We start from the raw sequence: 6,238 nt of genomic DNA on the forward strand, positions 1-6,238 counted from the left end.
TTTGCTTACAACACTTCACTTGCCATCTTATCCTTTGACAAATCTGTAAATTTATTCTAGTGCAAGCATCCTCCATTTTCCTCTCAACCTATAGACTAATTATACAAATTAAAGGGTAGTCTTTCTTAGAGTTTCTTCTCTTGACCTCTAATGTGGTTTAAAATACCATTTAAAGAGAAAGAGAAATAAGGACAGTTCATCTGGCTCTCCTTGACAACTACAATTTAAAACTAATGTATGTTCAATACTTAAACACGAAACAAAACTGTCTTTACGGTTTAAAGTCCCTGGCCTCCCTTAGAGCAATATGGCTGAGAAAGCCAAAAAAAAAGCAGTAAAATACACTCTCATGTCTAAAAATAGCATACATTATCAACTTTCTTTATTTAAATGATTAAATCTTGAGTCGGCCTTTTCTAATCATTAATGACTTGGGAAGCCAGTCCTCTATTTGGAAGGCTGTCAAGTTCTACCACCCATGTGCAAAAACCAATTTAAGCACTCATACATCCTAAGGTCAGTGCCTTCAGATTTAACTTAAAATAAAAATACTGTGTACACAACCATTATAAACTTAAGAATCTGACAAGGTCAAAATCTTATGCAACAATCTCTTACCAATTTTAAACTTTAAAGCTTTCCTTAATATGTTTCAACTGCAAGTATTATGCTTCCCAAATGGCTGTTTGGGTCGATTTATTGAAGTTCTTAGCTTTTGCACCAGAAATTGATAATATTCCTTTTGTAAATAAACAATTAGAAACTAATTAAGAGATAAAGTCAGGCAGATGGAGATTAATCAAAAGTTAGGTAGATTAATACATTATATAGTACTAATGATGTTAAAATGGAAAACATAGCTTATTACATAAGCTAAATATTTTTTATCTCTCTCCCAAATTGAATTTCCCCACTAGTCAGAGACATGCCTGCACTGCTTATATTATGGAATTACAGAGAGGGCTACAAGTATTTTGCAGGCAGGCAGAACATCAAAGAAAGATACTGAGTCAAATATAGTTATCAGCATTTCCAAAACTCACCACTCATGTAGCTCATTCTTTCACCAAAAGATGGAATTGAGAGAATGGGGTAAGTGATTAAAAACATCGTAGATGTCTGTCAACATGGAAATATAAAGCATGGAAGAGAAGCACTTTTGCAATATTTTCCAGTTCCTCTCTTTCACCATGTTTCTAACTTCCCATTTCTTCCTTCTTTATTCATGTCTTACATTAAAAAAATATCCTTCAGAAGTCCATTTAATGTGGTTTGGTGAGGGATACCCTCAGTATCTTTCCATTTGAAAATGTATTTATTTTGCCCTCACTCTTGAATAATAGTTTATAAAAGTATAGAATTGTAGACTGATCATTGTTTTTTTTTTCTCAGTAATTTGATATTACTGAAGAATCTTAAAGCATCAATTGTTATGTAAAGACACTAACTATAAGATTTTTATCCTGTAAAAGTAATTTGAATTTTTTTTCTAGTATTTTTAAATAACTTTCTTTTTGTGCTTGATGTTCTAGCATTTTACTACAGTGTTTCTAACTGAGAATTTTAAAGTTACGTGCAAGATGTATTTTCTAAACTTGAAAATTCATGGCTCTATTAATGCCAAGCCATTATCTCTATCATTCCATTCTTTAATGCCCTTAGATCTATATTGGATCTATTTAACCCATGTCTTTTTGACCTTTATATTTTTTCATCTTTATCTCTGGAGTTTAAACTGAGGATTTTCTCCACTTAGACTTTTAAATTGTTAATTTTATGTTTGGCTGTCCAGCAATTATTTTTTTTCTATCCATTTAATTTGAAAATTCCATTATAAGACTTTTTTATATGTAACGTTTTTATCTTTATTTTTTAAACTATGCCTCTTTTTTTCCCATAGTATCTTACTTTTTACTATAGTTTCTATTTTATATCAATTAAATGTATTATAAGATCTTTATATTTTTCTACCTAGTTTTGGGACACACTATTTTGCAACATGGTATATGTTGATGTTATATTACCATCTCAAGTAATTTATAATTTTTTGTGTGTATAAACTTATTTTCAGCAAAGTTATTTTTTAAGTTGGAGTTCAATGCATTGTGTGTTAAAGTAGCATTTTTGCCAGGTTTTTCACCTGTTCACAATCACAGTTCAAATTTTGAATGGTAAGCTAGCAATGTGAAGAAGCAAAGACAATGTGAGTCCATTGTTGTCACAGGCAGTGGCAGAAACATTCAATTTCTAGACATAGCAGTGGCAGCCATTCCAGATGTAAAATCAGAGTTCAACCTCCAAAGTAATAAGTAAACAGCAGGGAAATTAAAGTGTGTGTCTAGGAGCAGTACCGGTGGTGTCTACATAAACCAGTCCTGATTTTGGCTGTCCTATTTGAACATTTCTCAATCCAGAATGTCTTGTTCTTAGACCCTGCTTAAATTTTCTGGAGTCTATATTGTTTTTACTTACAACTACAAAATTTGGCAGGTGAAAAATTATTTTATGTTTGTTACTACACTTATCAACTCATCTAATAACATTTATTTTACTAGCAAAATAAGTTAATTTTTATTGAGTTTATTATTAGACGAAGTTTATGACGAATTTAGAAGCTGTATTAACAAAAATACAATTTTTGTTTTTATTTGATGTTATATTTGAAATTATATAAGTTAAATGTGAAGATAATGCAAATCTACTCTAATTAATAAACTTATTTTCTTGTAAAGAAATATTCATTTACACTGTCAATGATACTGACTGCATGATATTCCATTGTTGAAAAACATTAAAATTTTTTGATCCTATTCTCAAGTAGAAGGAAATTAGATCATATCCAATCTTTCCCTATTAAAGGCAAAAAAAAGGTTATAGCCTAGTAAGAAAATATGTTTAAGTGAGGTTATGAAAATTAATATAGTAGAATATTATGCAGTCATTTAGCACATGGAAATTATACATGTGGTTTAAATTAGATTGTGTGAAGGAAAAATCCTAAAGAAAATAAATTTTAAAAATAACCATGATTGTCTGTTAGATATGATTTTTCAATTTTTTATGATTCTTTAATCTGTTTATTCTGATATTCTGCAATTACTGTGTGATTATTTGAACAAATTTGTTAAATAGTGAACAATGCTTACATTTTTCACAGACATGTCTGCATTTTAGTTTGGATTGTTTTATAAAAGTAGAATTACTGCATTAAAGGCATTTTTTTTATTCTTCACTCAGCAAATGGAGCATGAGATCATGAGCAGATACACTAGCCTAGTGAATATGACTGTCTTCCCCTCATCTGACTGTAGTTCTTTCGGCCATTGGCATGTTGTTCACTGCCTGGTTCTTCATTTATGAGGTCAACTCCACCAAGTACACTCATGATACCTATGAAGAGCTCCTCCTCTCCTTGATGGCCTCACTCTTCATGGGCTTTGGGGTCTTCATTCTGCTCCTTTGGGTTGGCATCTATGTATGAACTCCCAAAGTTTCCAACAAGGCAGTTTCACTGAATCCTTGCTTTTGTAAATTAATATTTTACTATTGCTCAAGTGTCCTACCTACTGCTTACAATCAAGGCAAATGTGTGATCATTAAAAATTTTTAAAGAATAAAATAAAGGCATTACTCTTTTAAAGAAACATATATTCAGTCTAATTTGTTTATTTCAGTGTTTAGAATATAATATTTGAATTAAGTATTTTTATAGAGTATAGATAAATTAGTGTCATAGGAATGTAAAAATTCAATTATAAAATAGAAATGGAAACAGAGTCTACTTCATAAATACTATTTAGTAGAGACAGCTTGTCAATAAATGAAGGTTGCTGGGCTATGTCAAAGCAGAAGGCTGAGTCTAGACTGTCTTGGTGTTTTCTTTCTGCTGTGTTGTTTTCGCATTTTATTAGCTAAAAAGATTGTTCATATTTAAAAGAAGCTGTTCTATGAGGAATGATAGACTATTATAAGAACAAAAATAATAAAATATCTGAAGAAATTGTTAGAAAAGGTAGAAATCACATGTTCAAATATTTTTAATATCGGGACTCGAGTTGAAAATTTGTTTGCAGTGATTGTAGGCTAACTTTTTTCTATTATGTCTGGGCCTTTTAAAAAGATAATTTTAAGTCATTCACTACTTTAAAATTTTTAAATTAACTTCATATTTTAGCTATAACTTTGTTGGATGGTGATTTTCTTGCTATTTTCGTAAATACAATAGACATATATTAACATATCAATATGTCAATGGCTTTATTAATGTGAAAGTATTTCAACAATCTGTTGTAGGTATGTAGTACCCTATGAAAGACTAATAAAAATTGTAGTCAAAGAATTTGCATTTTTCATTTTTGTTTTTATCAACCAAATTTGGTACCCTATACCATTTGAATCCATGAAAGCATAATAGGCAACTTGCAAAAGATTTTGCACATCTGTTAAAACTCAACTGGTCTGTGCTGTCCACCACAGTGAGTGCAAAGGATTCCACCACAGGCTATTTTTCCAGATTGTTAAATCCCTTCCCAGATGGTACTGCAGACAGCTTCATGGATTGTATGACTTTTTTAGCCAATTCAAGAGAAATTCTATTCCAAGAAAATTTTTATTCTAAGTAGTATATGAAATATAGAGATATTAGACTGAGCTTTATCATCACTATATCATCTGATCTAGCACATTATTAGGTAATGAATAGTCTTCTCATGGACTTACACTCACCAGACATGTGGCATTCATGTAACATAAAGTATATTAGTAAATCAATCAATTTTCTAATCAATTTTATTTCTTTCATCATTTTAATCTCTTTCTCAATATATGAAACATAATAAGAAAGGCATATGGATACTAATATGCAAATACTATCTATACATGTCCATATTGAATAAGTTCTGGTCATTTTGCATATAGACTTTTGTTATAAAGAGTACTGACAAATGTTTTTTTTAAATGAGGGGAAAATCCAAAACATTATAAAGGAAGAAACTTTGACATTGTGTAAGTTTTAAAAGAAAATATGAATTATACATATTGATACTTATCATTTTCTATTTTATGGAAGCTCAGTTTGAGAATCAGCTCTTTAACAGTCTCAAATAGAAAATTAGTAAACATTTCCTAGAAAATATATACTTTAAAAAAGTAGGTTTGGTGCAACATTAAAAATAATACATGACACAATTAAAATGTGTATTTGTAGGTTTTGGATTAAAACCTATAAAGAAATGATGAACTACAAAGCTTCCTTTATCACCATAGTCTCAGCCCAGGGCATGGATGCAGGCAGCCTAAAGAAGGAAACAGGAAACACATACATAGTCCCTTGCCCAGTCTTCTGTCATTACTCATCATCCATTGGTCAAAAACAAGAAGGTAAAGTGGGCAAAGATGTCCACTTTGCAGGTCAACTTCTCTGAAGATCAGGTGAGAAAAGTAGATAATAAATTAGAAGACACACAGAAAAAAAGTACAGTGCAAATATGGGTAACTTTTTCCACAATGGACTAAGGTTTCTAGTTGCTCTGGTTTGCTTTCTATATTTTTGTTCAAAGTAAGCACCAGTTTCATACGAGAATCAACACTTTATCAACCTTTGAGATCATCTGACTTGAGTGTCAGCTCTTGAATACAGGAAATAGAGATAAGCGAAAATTTTATTAATTTGATGAGAAAATTCTTGAATGTAAAGAATAGCTTGTGCTATCTGAAGAGGAGGAATTTATATGAAGGATGACATTATTCTCTAAATAAAAGGTCAGCAAACATTTTTTGTAGAATCAGATAGTACATTTTTAAGGCTTAATGAGCTATATGGTCTCTGTCACAACTACTCATTTTTTCCACTATAGCCCAAAAGCAGCCATAGACAATAAGTAAGCAAATTAATGTTACTATGTACCAATAAACTTTTATTTATGAAATGAAATATAAACAAGTTTATATTTCATATAATATTTATATGTCACAAAATCACATTTGTCTTTTGATTTTTTAAAATTTTTAAGTGTAAAAAATTTTAAATATAAAAAGCGTTGTTAACTCCTGAAATGTACAAAATCAAGTGGTAAGAAAGATTTGACAATCAATCTGTAGTTTGCTGACCCTTGCTCTAAATTAATGGTCTTCAAAGTCAGGTATGCACATTGTTGGTGTGGGAAGAGATATGACAGGAAGACAATTTACTGGAGAGCAAACAGTCATATATTGTTTTTCTACTCCTTTCTATATTTCA

General features: G+C 30.5%; 1 pseudogene; it reads left to right on the forward strand.

Annotated features, from left to right (window-relative positions):
• The first annotated feature begins 3,240 nt into the window (after nucleotides 1-3,240).
• LOC105291455 lies at nucleotides 3,241-3,481 on the forward strand (annotated as a pseudogene).
• The last annotated feature ends 2,757 nt before the right edge of the window (nucleotides 3,482-6,238 follow it).

The sequence above is a fragment of the Pteropus vampyrus genome, unplaced genomic scaffold (assembly GCF_000151845.1).
Source record: "Pteropus vampyrus isolate Shadow unplaced genomic scaffold, Pvam_2.0 Scaffold2, whole genome shotgun sequence".
NCBI lineage: Eukaryota > Metazoa > Chordata > Mammalia > Chiroptera > Pteropodidae > Pteropus > Pteropus vampyrus.